This window comes from Vulpes vulpes, chromosome 15 (genome assembly GCF_048418805.1).
Source record: "Vulpes vulpes isolate BD-2025 chromosome 15, VulVul3, whole genome shotgun sequence".
Lineage (NCBI taxonomy): Eukaryota > Metazoa > Chordata > Mammalia > Carnivora > Canidae > Vulpes > Vulpes vulpes.
Genome location: NC_132794.1, coordinates 29,751,373 through 29,766,920, shown reverse-complemented (window position 1 = coordinate 29,766,920; position 15,548 = coordinate 29,751,373). Strand labels below are relative to the sequence as shown.

The window sequence follows — 15,548 nt, the reverse complement described above, 5'->3', positions numbered from 1 at the left end:
ACTAGGTCAAGGATACATAATAAGAAATTGATGGGGTCAAGATTCAAGACTACAGAGTTCAATTCCAGAACTTTAAACCATACACTCCATTAACAGCACCTCTAAAAAAGCTACCTACAAAGCTGAGGACCAGCCTAGATGATGAAGCCACACCATCACTGTGCTAACTGCACAGACCTGTTCAATTTCCCCCATATCTGTGTATCATAGTCTTTATAATTTTAAGAAGGACAGGTGGTCACAAAAATTTCAGATGGAAACAAAGGCAAAAGCAAATATATTACCTGGTTTCTTTTTTCTTTTTACAAGTATTAGGCAACAGATGTTAGTATACATTATATCTATGAATATACCAAACAAAGGGGTTTAGTTAAAACCAAAGTTGTTATCTGAATCACAATGCTAATTTAATCTCTATTATTGGCATATCTCAAGCAATTTCAGAGGTTTTGAATACACAGAACAAGAGTATTGACAGTTATACCAGTATCATATGTCACCAGAAAGGTAGCCATTTCAAGCTTGTAAAAACAGTGGTAGCCACTTTTAGTTAAACTGAATAGCTAGTAAAATTGGGATTCTTTGAGTCTCAGAAAATCTAAATATCAGATTTGCAATAGTGTTTTTTTTTTCTTTGCCTTAAATATTTGAATTTAGCTGCTAAAAGGGATTTTTTTTTATTGCTATCAAGTAGAAATTTGATTACTGATAAAATTTGATACAATGCTCTGGGGCATATAAACCACATCTAAGAAAATATCCAGCTTTATTGTTTTTCAGACTACCCAACTGCAACTGCAAGTGTCCTCAAAATGTCATCAACAATAAACTGCAAAAGGCTTCACATCTCCTCATTAAACAGTCTCCCTAAGGCACTAGGCTGTAAACAGAAATTGCCTGGTTCCTAAGATGGAGCTTATGAATTCAGACAGAGACATTGGCACTTTCACTAAACACAAAAGTTCATATTTTGAATCTTATTTATGTAGCAATCAGTGCAGAGTACATAGAAGCAAAAAATTACTCTAGATAATTACCATATCAATGGGCTTAATGTATTTCTGTCATATCCCAAACATCCAGTGCACATTTTGAAATCTAGATTGGAGAATATGTATTCTTGATGCCCTGGAGCTCTTTTTTTTTTTTTTTTTTTTTTTTTTGGTCAGATTCAACAGCGCATCCTCCAATAACAGAAGATGCATCTAACTTTTTCACACTGAGTAACAGAATCTATATCACATAGCATATTATATACATGATTTATCTTTTCTTTAAAAATGGATGAAACAAGTCAACCGAATATTGACAAACAATGTCACATGGCTAACTTATTTTATGTTGGAATTTAGAATCATTAATGTAAAAAAAACCCTAATACTTTATCAAATAAATAAAAAGTATGACTGAAGAGGGACAAGACAATACTCAGTAAAAACAGGTTTGACAACATGTCATCAGATAAAAGTTCAAGTGTCTTTGGCTGCCTTTCACGACCTTTATGACCACTTACCAAACTTTTCATTCTTTCCTTTTGTGCCTGAGCCCTGTACTTCAAAATGATCTTCTAATAATGTCCTCAACACACTCCATGGATATCTACCTCTATTCATTTATCTACATGTGCTTCTTTACCACGGTCCTGGTTCAGTCGTAACTGACTGCCACTCAAGTCTACATATAACCCTTAACAACATGCTGTATAATTATTAGACATAAAGCATGCTCAGTTCTAGGCCATTCTCTGACACAGCATAGACACCAAATCACCAAATAAGTGGTATCTTGCAATATACCTTATATTTGGGCTTTGAGGTCAAATGGTGGTGGTGGGGGAACCAATGGTTTAAATTATACTAAGAGAGATTAATTTGTGTGTGTGTGTGAAAGTAGCAAAATTACCAAGTGGTAGAGAAGGAATTCAGTTTGAATTTGTCTAATGCTAAAGTTCATGCACTTTAGCCTAACTGAACTTCCATTATTTCTATGAATCCTTCCTTCACATCACTAAACTTCCAAGTTATGAGAATTAAATAAGATAATATATGTCAAGCACAGTGCACATTACTATTAGCTCCCATTGCTTATGTCACTATGCTTCCCTTCGCATGGTACTAAAAGTAGAGGCAGGTTATAATCTCAACACGGTCAGTGTATATCCATGAATTATAGAGTCTGCTTAACTCCTTAGATTGGCTTTACAAATGGGATGAATGCACATCTTTTAAGCATCATGGAACGTATAGAGCCAGCAAAAGGCACAGGGCAGTGGAGAATCGGAACTATGGTAAAATACCTTAGAGACAAGGTCAAAGAACTCACTATTACATCACTTTCACTAGACTGAACTCTCTCGTGCAATTGCTTTTTACTCTACTTATGGGCAAAGAACAACCTGGAGGATGTTTGTATTTCATAAATGATATGGGTCACTCAACATAAAGGGATCCTATGTAAACAAAGAGTTTGTATTGTTCCATCAGTCTGAACTGAGAATCAGTAGTATTTGCTATATTTTGCCATGTGGGCAAGAAGTCAATTTCAAATTCTCAAGCAGTAGAAGGAGAGTCAAAATAGAAACAGAAGTTTCCAGAAATTCGCCTGCTCTTGCCTCAATCAAATTTTATCCACATGTATCTGTCTAGCAAATCTTACATCTGGTATTTCACATTCCATCATTTTACTCTTTATTAAAAGCTTCGATTCTGATTTACTTCATGGCAAATTAGCTCCGGATTATTTATTTTTATCCTTAAAAGAAAGACTACATCAATATCAACATCAGATCATTAATTAACGAGGAAAATCCAACTGCCAAATTCTGTTTAGGCCCTAACATGTGTGTTTTAGGGAAACTCAGATCAACACATCAGAAAGCAATACAGCATAAAGAAGTTCGATGGCTCTAACAAAAGAATGCAAAGGAAGGGAAAAATAAAGAGCCGAATCCCACATTGTTCCTGAGATTACTGCCAAACTATCACAGATTTCAGCAGTTTATGAAAACAGTACTTTCTGTTTTCAAATATGCTCTTAAATTTTTCACAGGATGTATCAGATGGGATGCATTCTTGTCATTTTTGGAAAATGTGGAGAAAACAGGCATGCCAAAGACCAAGAACAGCATGTGGGAATAACACTTTACATGCTATTTTTATGCCACTTTTTTTTTTCCCAGAGTACAAAGTGTTGTGAAACATTAGCAGGGGCAACGCAGTGTTAAAAGGTTTTAAACTATATATCTATCTCTTTTATTGCGTTGAAGTGCCCTGTTACATTTTTAACATATGCCATTATTATTAATGCTGGCCCATCATCATTACTGTAAATTAAACAGCAGATCAATTGCCACATAATAGCATAGCAAAGGGTATATGGAAAAAAGATGAAATGCTGGCAGGTGATTCATATTTTTAAAAAGCCAGATTAAAACTTTAGATTTGGTTAGATGCTGTCAGTCAATAAATCCTGGCTTAATAGTGTGACCCTAGAGGATATGAGTTGGTATATGGTTCCAGCTCATGAAAAACTGACATAGCAAACTGCTTCCATGTTTTAAAATATTAATTTGCTTCAAATGGTGGCCTAAACTTTATTCATAAACTCAGTGGTGGCATGTGGTTAATTACTCAATTCACTGAGCCCTTCTGGTAGCCTCCTGTGTGTCTCGTGATCACAGGTTTTGCATGTACCACAGAGGCAAAGGCTTAAGGCAACTGCAACAGAGGAGGGGAGGTGTGGGACTAGGGGATGCATAGAGAAGATAGAGAAGCAGAATGAGGTGGGTGCAACAGGAATATTTCCAATGTTTTACTTTTTGGTACAACATATAAAGGTAGCTACTGAGCATAGTTTCAGAAATATTGCCCCACGTGCAGCCAAAATCCAGGAACATGTTGTCAGACTTTGACAAGCAGGGTCCCTGCATGCGCCTCCCTCTCCTCTTCCCCACACACGGTTCCCATTCTCCAGGGTATGGTCTCAATCTGCAAAATGAGGCTGCAACAATGGAGAAAGGATAAGGAAATAAGAAAACCTCAAACTATAAATTAACCTCAACATAGTTCTCTGTGTTTTTCCTATGTTCAGCACACTACTCCCAGAAGGTATAAACCTGCTTGTCTCTCTGGTCCTACGAATGAGTTGACTCAGAGTGTTCCCAAGGAATAAAGGTACTTCCCCTCCAGTACTGGATCCATGGCATGGGCTAGAAGGATTCTTATAGAACTATCATTATACAAAGACTTTAGAGTTTTGTAGTACTAGTTATAAACATATTCACCTACATTATGGGTTAAATAGGCTTTGGAGGGCTGTTCTTATTCTTACAGAATCTAATTCTTACAGAAGTCTGATTCTTACAGAAAATCCATTCTTATAGAACAATGTTTTTATGGAAAATGACATCCCAAGTTCCAAGGTGTCTATGACTTACCCATGGATTTTAATTAATTAATTATTTATTTTGTAAAGATTTTATTTATTTATTCATGAGAGACATACAGAGAAAGGCAGAGACATAGGCAGAGGGAGAAGCAGGCACCTTGCAAAGAGCCCAATAGGGGACTAGATTCCCAGACCAGGATCATGCCCTGAGCTGAAGGCAGATGCTCAACCACTGAGCCGCCCAGGCATCCCAATCCATGGATTTAAAAAATATGTTTCAATTGTAAGCTGCAAACTGTCTGCACTCTGTTCCTTTACAATATGAAGTACTTTTCACCACATCAGTTAAAGCAAAAGGCTGATTGTTGGTTCCTGCAACACAGAATGAGTAAGCCAGTCTTTAAAGCAGAATTTCCATCCAGGAGGAATTCGAATAAAACCCAACAAGGAGGAAAAACAGCAAATGAGGGGTACCTCTACACCACTAGGGAGACTTTGCAGGAATTAGCTGGTGTTGTGTTAGTTTTTATCCCTGAAGAAGCACAGCTAAGCTATTTGAAGCTGCTTTCTCAGAGGGATTATCTCCTTCAATCTGTTTTAATCACAACTAAATGCTTTCAATTGCTATATACTGAGCTAGAATTAGAGAATCAGAATTCCACTAGATCTCTGTGACTTGGTTGAAAAAAACTGCTCAGATCCATAGATACATACACATAAATGCATTCTCAAAATTAAATTGTCACCTTCTATTCTTCAGGTAAATCAGGAAATATAAAAAGGTGGTATTTTTAAATGACATAATACATTATATATGCAAAACATTATACATGAAAATGCTTTAGAGTTTAGAGATGATTTTAAGAAATGATCAAATACATTCTTCAGAAAATGGCTGCATTTGCAGATAATCACTATTGTTAAAAATAACTAATCTGAAAACAGAATGGCAAACAGAGCTATAATTTATAGATATTATGTATTGCTTACTTTGCCCATTACTGATATTCTGTATGAGCCACAAAAATCCTCACACATTTATTTACTACTCTACAAATTTTTAATGTTCTCAAAGAATGTGTTAATTTATGTGCTGTGATGAGAGTACTGGTCACTGACCAGTTACATTTATGATTAGATCATTCCATCAGATACAAGCTTGCTCCAAAAAAGCTATGAGGTTGATAAAAATCCTAATTTTCTTTCAGTATCTGTCAGACAATACAAATTTTTAATTGCTATTTTCCTTCGATGAAATGAAAAATTATTTTCTTGCATTAAAACTAAAAATAAATAAATTGAAGCTCAATGAAAGAATTACACCTATCTAGTATTCAATTCCATGAGAGAAGCAGTATAATCAAGATGAAAGCATGAACCCTGGAACTCAATTGTTTGCATATGAATCCTGGTTCTACTGCCTTCAAGGAGTACAATCTGTCCTGTCAAATGAAGGTCCAACTAATACTATTTATCTTGTAAGATTTTTGTGACGATTGCATGAGCATGTAGCTTAATAAGTCCAACCACTAAGAGCTGAATAGGTGGTTACAATTCATATTTATGTGACCCACATTTAAAACAAAGGATTATGTGACAATAAGCTAGGTGAATTTGTATTCTCAATTATCACCACCCCCAATTTCAAGACTTTGATGGCTACTTTATGGACATCAATAGGTTCACATTTTGCCCAAGATGTAGAGCTATCAAATAATTTTATGCTGACATCAGTTGCTTCTTGACAGCTCTAAGATATGAAATAACAAGCAGTCAACATCAGTGCTCTTAAATCAAGCCCAAGGGCCCCCATGGCACCAGACAGTGTCAGCTTGTTACTGCTAAGGAAATGTCAGTCCAGTCAAAGTGTGGCGTGGTTGTCAAATTCCTGGTTGTGTCTGCCCTGGTATAACTAACATTCTATAAGGTAACATTCACAAAGATGATGTAATGTTACTAAAAACCCTAAAGCAGAATAGCCAAGGTGGCTCTTGGACCTCAAGTGAGTTGTTTGACTTCTTCCATCAGTGGAATTCCTTTCTCCAGTAGACAGGTTAATTTTCTCGGCTTATAGGCCCAAGATTTAGGATGAGAGTGTACATTTTCTCCCTGCCAACATTTTAAGAATTTGTATAGATTCAGACATCAGTATACATGTGATTATTGACTGTGGTTTGCAATGCTTAGGAACCACTAATTTACTTCTTAAATGCTTTGGCTTTCAGAATTACTTATGTTGGCCCCTTTATATTGTATCTGCACTTTAATTTCCTTCCACGTGGCACTAACCCTGATATCCTGCTATTATCCATTCTCACCCACAGCATCTTTGTAATGGCAAGCGTCACTTACCTCTAAGGTGACATATTGGTTAAATCCAAGGGTCTTATTAAAGATTTTCTATTTTTATTTAATTTTAAGAATAGTTTCCTGGTAATACATATGCTCATTTAAAAGATCCTTTTTTTTTTTTTTTTTGCTATGCCTATAAAGTATGGTGAAATTTTGACTATGTTTCAACTTTCCCATCAACAAGCCTATTTCTAGGCTCTATGCCACAAAAAATAATAGAATGTGTTGGCAGTTCTCAGTCATATTTTGCCAGTAAATATCGCTGCTCATAGATCCAGTTTTTCATTACACTTGGCAAAGACGTTTAGTAGCATTTAAAGGCTTCAATCCCATAGTGCTGTACAATGACCAATCAGAGTTACATCCTTTGAGCCCATGCTAGGAAACTACATTCATCAACATACTATAGTACCTGGATCTCATCCTTTGCTGACACTTACAGGCAATCCCCTGTGACTTTTATCATGAAGAGCGTGTTGGGGTTAGAACTGGGTTATAGTCTATGATCATTAATCTAAAGTCTCACCATGGACTTTCCTGTGCAGCAAATTGCAAGTCTCCCTCACCTTCTTCATATACCAGTGTCATAGGAAAAACTTACATCTGTGCTATAAATCAATTTGAATATATGGTAACAGAAACAAACATATGGGTTAAATTTCCTTGAAATTACACATGGTTATAAAAATTGACCTAAAAAAAGCACTTGGAAAAACATGTTTGTGATCTGATTGAACAAAAATATTTTAAAATATCTCAAGCTGCTTGGCAAATCTCAAAAATGCCAAGTGATTTCCAAGTCTACTCACAACATCCTTTGTCTAACACTTGAGTCTTTCAAAGCATGAAAATGCGTATGTGTATGTGTGTATGCATGAGAAAGAGAGAAAGAGAGCGAGAGAATGAAACAATGGGCTTTATAATCATCTTCAGGAGTTTCATCTATAAAAGCAAACTGAAGAATTTTTCTAAAAATATTATCAGTATGGCAAATATTTTTCAGCAACAAGTTCAGCTCTACACACAACTAGATTCTAAAGGTAGGTACTTGGTGTGAATAAGTAATGCCAAAATTATTTGATATGAATTTTTGTAATCAAACAGCACATTTTCTACAAAAAAACAAACAAACAAAAACCCAACAACTATCCCTTTCAGTTAATTTGGGGACAAGGCACAAGTTAAAATGCAAACATGTTACTCTATTAGTATAGAGAGCTCCTCAGATCACATATTTGATCTCATTATATACTTGATATCAGGGGCTTGAGATAACAGTTGTAAAAGACAATTAAGCTTCAACTCAGGAGAGCAGATGAGAAAAGTCAAGAGCATGAGGGCATTTCCAAGGAAAGGCTGATATGTCTGGACATGAAGGCCATAGTCCTGGGCAGCTGGAAATCTTTAGGTAGTAAAAGTGAAGGTAAGCATGGGTGGTGTCCAGTACAGAGAATGTGTTTATGGTTATGGGTGATAAAACTTTATTTGATGCAAGTATTTATGCCTATTTTCATACCTGCAATTATTATATGCATAAATGTGTGTGGATATATATACATATTTATATATATTTCATATATGTAATATACATTATATGTGTATGTATATATATATATACTATATATAACATATATATGCATAGCTGCAGGTATAAGGATACTATATGTATGTGGGTGTGTGTATCCTCTCATAATGAAGATCTGAGAGACTATACTATTCCAGCTTGAAAATATCTAAAGAATCTGCATAAAATATGGCCAATCAAATCAATTAAGGATACTATTTAAGTAGGTATTCATATATCTCCTGACATCATCATTTTTTTACTTACGGTTGCCTAGCTCTTCATTATCTATTTGCGAAATTTGCTTCTGATCTTATCAGAGTTTTATGTTCCTTCACATCAATGTGCAACTTTGCCACCAAAAACTTTCTTAAGCAGTATGTTAGGTAAACAACACTTGCAATTAGAGTTGATCACTTCCAATTGACTTCAGAATAAAACCAAAGTTTTGATTGTGCTAACTTTTCCATCACCATGACCTCTGTTGAGGCAAATTTCCCAGCAATACTTTCAAATTTAAGTACCCCCTCATCTGTCTAAATTATACAGTAAAGTGAGAAGCATAACTCCTTCCAAGAAAAACTAGGTTAAGAAATCAAACACAAAATATCATTTTATCAGGTAATTCTTGACTACCCGTATTATGAGAATGAATATAATTTTGTGAGATTGTTCATATTCATGTGTGTGACCTATGGGTCAAAAACCTCATCTTCTCCAATTTGATAATGTATCATGCTTTGAAACCTTTGCTTTAGGAAAATTATTAAGGCATGTGTTCCATTTAGCTCTGTCCAGATTAGTCTTAAATACTTGAAGTCCCATTCTCCCCAATTGCTCGGAATCACTTCCTGAAGCTCTTTCTGCTTTGGTAACACCTGTGCACTATACCTAATCTCTTGATCAATTCACTCACTTTTCTGTGCTCATTGTTCTTCTTGGCATTCAGGACAGTGGCCACTCTATCCTTGGTGTACTCCTCTAGTCCTTTATAGATATTTCCACCAATCCTGTCCCATTACTTAGTCATCAGTTAGTTCCCTGGCCTCTCATCTGTCTTGCTTTACTCTTTCCACATTGTTAGGGTCTAGCACATTCTTGGTATTGCTTAAATACTTTCCAACTGGATAAGTGAATGTAAACAAATTCTGATTATAATTACAACTCTGCACTCACTTCAAGTGCCATTAAAATTCTCATGCTTAAATTTAACTAAATTTACCACCTCTCTCTTGAAATTGTTATGGATTCTGAAATATTTCAAATATATAGAGAAGCATTGCAAATATATCTACCACACAACTTTACACTTATACTTTTTAATTATCTTAAGCACATCCTGTAAATGGGAAAAAAATCCAGACCCACTTTACAACCTTGTTAGTCAACTAGAATCCTTTCATTTGGAATTGTGTGTTGTATTTGTTTGTGGGTTACTAGAGACCCACAATGCACAATAAAGTAATTTTATCTATTTTTTCACTTCTAAAATTGAGTTTAATAATTGAAAATATCCCTAAAGTTTAAGGAATGCAATTTTTTGTTGCAAGCCACATTCTTTAATATATTTAATTTTATTTAAAAAAAAAGGAACATCAAGTTTAATTTAAAGGAAAAAAATCAGAAATTGATTGATAAAACAACAGAACAAATGAATTCCTGAAGAAAGAGTTCTGCATCCTGGTGATCATACTTATTGAAAGAGTTGGAAAAAAATTAAAATGTCCTTTAGCTTAAGAATTTTTGAGTTATCTACAAATCAACTCATTTCAGGAGTGGAAAGAATCCTTGGTCATTTCTTAATATCAAAATGTATGCAGGTTTCTCTTCTGGATATCTTCTACATTTAAAGAGGCAATCATACAAAATCTCCTATATTCCATACATGATAAATTCTTTGTTTCAGCCAAGTCTTAATGGAGCGGCAACTAGTACAACACCATCTCCCCTGACAAAAAGCATCAGAATATTCTGTTTTGTTGATTTATATATCTCTTCATATATTTCTTCATCAATTTCTATAGTAATCACAGTTTCTTCCACATCTCCCAATATCATATTTAAATGCTGATCATAAGCATCGAAGCCCTCGGTCATTTCTCATTTTCACATAAATTTGTTCATCCAGGCTGAGCCTGATGAGATCTAGGGGCTCTTCTACGGTGTTGGGAGTTTATTGCTGGTCCATGTCATCTGCCATCTTTCAAACCATTCTTTAATATATTTGATAAATAAATAATACATATCAGATAATGTTTTTAAAAAAGATAATAATAGGAAGTTTTCAAAAATTATTTGGATCATAGTCTATAAGTGAAATAGCACTTTTGACCACTAGAGGGAAGCTACTTTCAAACTCACAAAGAAGAATTATTTCCCCTCCTTGTGATTCAACAAGTCCTCATCCTTGTCTAGTTAGGTGTTTGGTCAACAGACAATTCAGTATCCTTTATTAACAATAAATATGATTACAATGTTTAATCAAATAAGAACCCTATTTTCTAAGAGCTAGAAACAAAGAACCATAAAACTGGCAACTACTATTTGCGTCCCTCTAGAGGCAAAAGGAAATCTATAATTTGCCTTGAGAAAGTGGAAAGAGATCAGAGGCAAAAGACAGAAGCAGCACCAAAGTGCAATCTTATTCCTTTACCATCTGTCACAATCACTGCTATTCCCCAAAGACCATGTTTAAAAATGAGACAAAAGGGAGCTCCTAAGAACTTGAAAAAGGTAAGGGTTCTGAATCAAACTGAGTATTAAAATTCAAAAACACCCATTAGAAACTGCTAGAAATCAAGAAGAAAAATTTCTTCCAGTATAAGCCCATGGCAAGGAGAAGGGTTGTAAAACAAGCAGGGAAGAAAGAAGAGAATGAGCCCCAAATAAAACCTTTAGAATTATGCATTTCCTAGAGTATGATTGTATGTCTTGAAATTTATTTGCTTAGTGTATTGAATTAAAATGTACAGATAGGCTTTCAAGAATTATTACAGTGCTATTATTTGAACAGATGATTTCATATTATATGTAACACATTTCTAACTGTTCATCTGTTATATCCCAACAAAAATCCCTGTGGCACACAAATGCAGTAAGGCTTAAGTCATGAACTGACCACATTATCTTCCAGGTTCTCAGGTCTCCACCACTTGGGGGCAGACTAAACAGCATCAGGGAAAGGAGGATGAGCAACATTCTCAACAGATTCTAGAAGTGCTTTTTAAAATACAAATGGATGAATGGAAGCCACTTCACTTCCATTTGAATCTATCTCACATATAACTAGAGAATGAAGGCATTATGACCCTGCCAGAGCATAATATAAATAATTTCATATTGAAATTTTAAATTAAAAAGAGCCATGTTCAGTATTGCCACTCACCACCACTGCCAGCCCCAGGCATTAGTGACAGCAGAAAAAGATACTAGAGAGTCTTTCTTTTTTTCTTTTTCTGTTTCCCTACAGTCTTCAGAAGTTTCAGTTAAAGCTGTCTTACCAATAGAAGAGTCTGTTGTAGTACAAACTTCTTAGCCATGGACAGATTTCAAATGGATAAATTTCAATGACCAAACAAAGGATTAGGCTATATAGATAGTCAATGCTTGTTCTGTCAGTCAGCATGGGCAATTAGGTATCTGTTTGCAACAAGTCTAGGCAGGTCCAAAGACAAATCCTCCTCTTACTTAAATCAGGAGATTTCTGTAGGTACCCCTGATCAATGAATGAAGTCATTATAATAAAAATCTATATTCCCAGGCAAAGAAGAAATATAAAATATAGAATATAAAAATGTTATTTCTCTGCCCATAATTAGATTAATGCATGAACGAAATGTATCAGAGTTCTGTGGATTCATCTTTTGCTTCCTTCAGATGCAAAGGAAGGATTCTGAACACCTGATATGTGAGCAATTAAGCTCATAATGGACTTGGCCAATACACATATTGCCAATGAAGTAAGACCAGATTAAAATGAAAAATAGAAACATAATTACTTTCCAGGTATTATAATATAGGACAAGGAGCACAGGCTAATCAAGATAATTGACTTAGTCATGTCTCTAGAAGATGGATCTACAGATATAAATTGAAACATATAGAGATTGATAGAAGATGAATAATAACCACTCTTATCTTAGAGAAGAACCTTAAAGGCACTCTAGTCATTCCGATGACCTAAAGTACAATAGTTGATAAATATTATTACCTTGACATTAATCTCAATAAAACATAATAATATTTAACTTCTTAATCATAAAATGTAGAAAAAACATTTGCTGGTTGGTGGCAGCACCCACTACTTACAAAGTGATTACTACAGTCTATGCATTGTGTTTAGTCATTCAACTGCACATGTATTGTCTCATTTAGGACTTGAACTTGTGAAGAAGATGTCATCTTATTTTTTTAAAAACTGAGGTTAGTGATGTTTGCACAAACGGTGGGGACCTGGTGTGAACTTAGGTTAGTTTCACTTTAGAACCTATAATTTCAGTTTACACTGTTTCTTGTTAATTATAACTCTGGTTTGCTGAGATTCCAGCCTAGCGAAATAGCAATTATAAGTAAGAGAAATATTATCCTTATTATCCATTATGATAAAAATAGATCTCTTTGGCAGAGACCACCAGTTTTTGGTGTAATACTTTTATTCTCATTTTCTTTTTTTATTAATAGAACACTTGTTTTGGAGGCAAGCACAATAAGCAGTGGCAAAACTATACTGCTCAGGCTTCCTTGCAATGTGAGGACTTGTAATAAATTTTGGGTAAAGAATTTTGGCAAAAACACTGACTCTTTTTAAAAGGGGACAGCCTCACTATCAACTTACCCTTTAACTTTAGCTTTTTGTCATTCTCATTATTCTGTAAATAAGATGCTATACAGATCTTCTCGCAAATCATGTAGACAATTATGAGAGGAAGTCCAAAAAAAAAAAAAAAAACCCTTGCAAACACCTTGGGTGCATTAATCTAAATTATCCTTATGACATGAACTTTCAGGTATCTTTTACTAGCAGTTGGTAAGTGGTAACAGCCTAGTTTTCTTAAATGTAAGGAAGTGGAAGATACTCACTCCAAGCCACTTCTAGCACTCAAATTTTATGATTTTATTAGATCAAGCATCCCAATGATAGAGACAAACAAGTCAACTTCACAGTCATTCACTGTTTAGTCCAACAGTGTAAAATTTGATTAAGTAAGAGCCCAGACTTTTTGGAATTCATCACAGAATGCCATTCACCCTTGGACCTTGTAACACAAATATGTGAGAGCAGTTTGATCAGATAAAATCAATGTGGTCCAAATAATGAAATTTAATTTCCATTTAAAATGGTGTGCTTGTTTATATACCGTCACACTTACAATACTTCTATTTATGTAGTTATACTAATACTGGTCTGCACAGAAAACCTTCATGCAGTTCCAAGTTCATATCATTAGTTTATAAAGACTGATTTTGATTCCATCTTACAAAAAAAGGAAACTGAGTATTGGAGAAATGAAGCACTTTATAAGTCACAGTAATGTGTGCTAGTACTTTTTCCTATGCCGTATTTTATTATTATTATTGTTGATATTACTATTGTTATTTAGAATGTCCCTGTACTTCCAAAATAATGGTAATGATTTAACTAGGTAGATAAATATAAAATGTCCAAACTGACTGATTTGATAATTGGTGTTAAAAAAAGAGAAATTCTACTACTGACATTTAGTCAAAAACATCAAAAGAAAAGCTTATTTTTAATGAAACAATCTGGGACCATATTCCCTACATCAGTGTTATGTGTTGGTGTCACTTTCCAATGAATTGAATAAAACAACTTTGTGATAGCGATTTCTCTGACTGCCCTCCTACCCAACGTCGACTGATACATGTTGCTTTGTGCAGTCTCGTTGAAATACATAAAAAAAATAGATGGCATATTTTAGCATTTCCTTGTCAGCCTGTGATGTTATCCACAGTCTGTTCTCTCTCATACTTACAGAATGACATTCAAAATACAGAAACTGCAAGTCTCAGAAAATGGTCAGGAAATATCCCTGAACTCTTTGATAGCAGAATCTCATGAGTAAATCTTAATCCTATTGAATCAATATCATAATTATTGGGCTTAATAACTAATGATGCATTGACTAATGTTTGTTTGAACCTAAGCAAAAATCACCTTAAAACAAAACAAAATACCCTCCCCCCCACACACACACAAACAAGCAAATGAGCAGACACATCAATAATAGATAGAAGAGAATCCTGTAGGAAGAAAATGGGGCCAAGGCAAGATGCAGTTTTTAAAAGGTCAATAAACCAAATATGGAGTCAAATCAGCATCTAGACTAAATAAAGTGGGTAGAAAAGGATCTATACTGGGATTGGAGATCTGTAGTTAATATCTGTATAATCATTATCACAGTATGCCAAATGGTTTTGGTGGTCCCTTCCAGATACATGACTAAATTGTTTTCTAACTTTGTGGTTTTGTGTGGCTATGTGACTTGTTGCAGTGTATGAGTTGTGAAAGAATATGGCAGGTGTTCCTGCAGACTAAAGCATTTATGCTGATGTAACAGCCTCTGGAACTCTTCTTTCCCTCTGCCACTGTCATGGAGCATCAAGATTCCTTCACCCTCAACAGTGATAGAAAGTCAAGGACCCAGTCAACTTGCAGCAAGGGAGTGATAAAAACTATTTTTGCCTTAAAATCACAGAAATTTTCAGACTGTTTGTTAGCACAGAACCCCTAACCCATCTTAACTATAAAATAAAAATTGGTACTTCAAATAATGTGTGTACATTTATGCTTTATCTTGTTCTTTTATCTTTCCTCGATGGAGGGTGGAGTAGGTTACACCTTTTTCACGTAAGAGGCATTTTCTTTTATTGAAAACAGCTGCTAGGTTCCAATTAGACATTTTTGAAAATGAAGATAAGCTTCATACTGTCAGCTGTGAAATTAAGCATGACTCAAAAAGCCATCAGGCAAGACGGATAAAGGCTGTAGATTTATAGATTTGATGATAATTAAGATTTCTGAATTTAAAAAAAATTGTGTGTTGAATTCTTTCCGTGAGTACCTTACATACTGAATTCTGAAGTGCAGTTTCTATTCAGTCTCATGATAGAAGTATTTCTTCCCCTTGCTCAGGATAAACTATTTTCACTTACTAAAAATACAAACTAAGTGCACTTTTCACTTAAGATAAAGTTTAACATAAGAAAACATAGAGTCATCAAACTC

General features: G+C 34.8%; 1 protein-coding gene and 1 pseudogene across 40 annotated transcripts in view; both read right to left on the bottom strand.

Moving 5' to 3' along the window:
• Positions 1 to 15,548, bottom strand: part of ROBO2 (roundabout guidance receptor 2) — a 1,660,631-nt gene that overhangs the window by 309,578 nt on the left and 1,335,505 nt on the right. The window lies entirely within an intron of this gene.
• Positions 10,205 to 10,502, bottom strand: LOC112917652 (U6 snRNA-associated Sm-like protein LSm3 pseudogene; annotated as a pseudogene).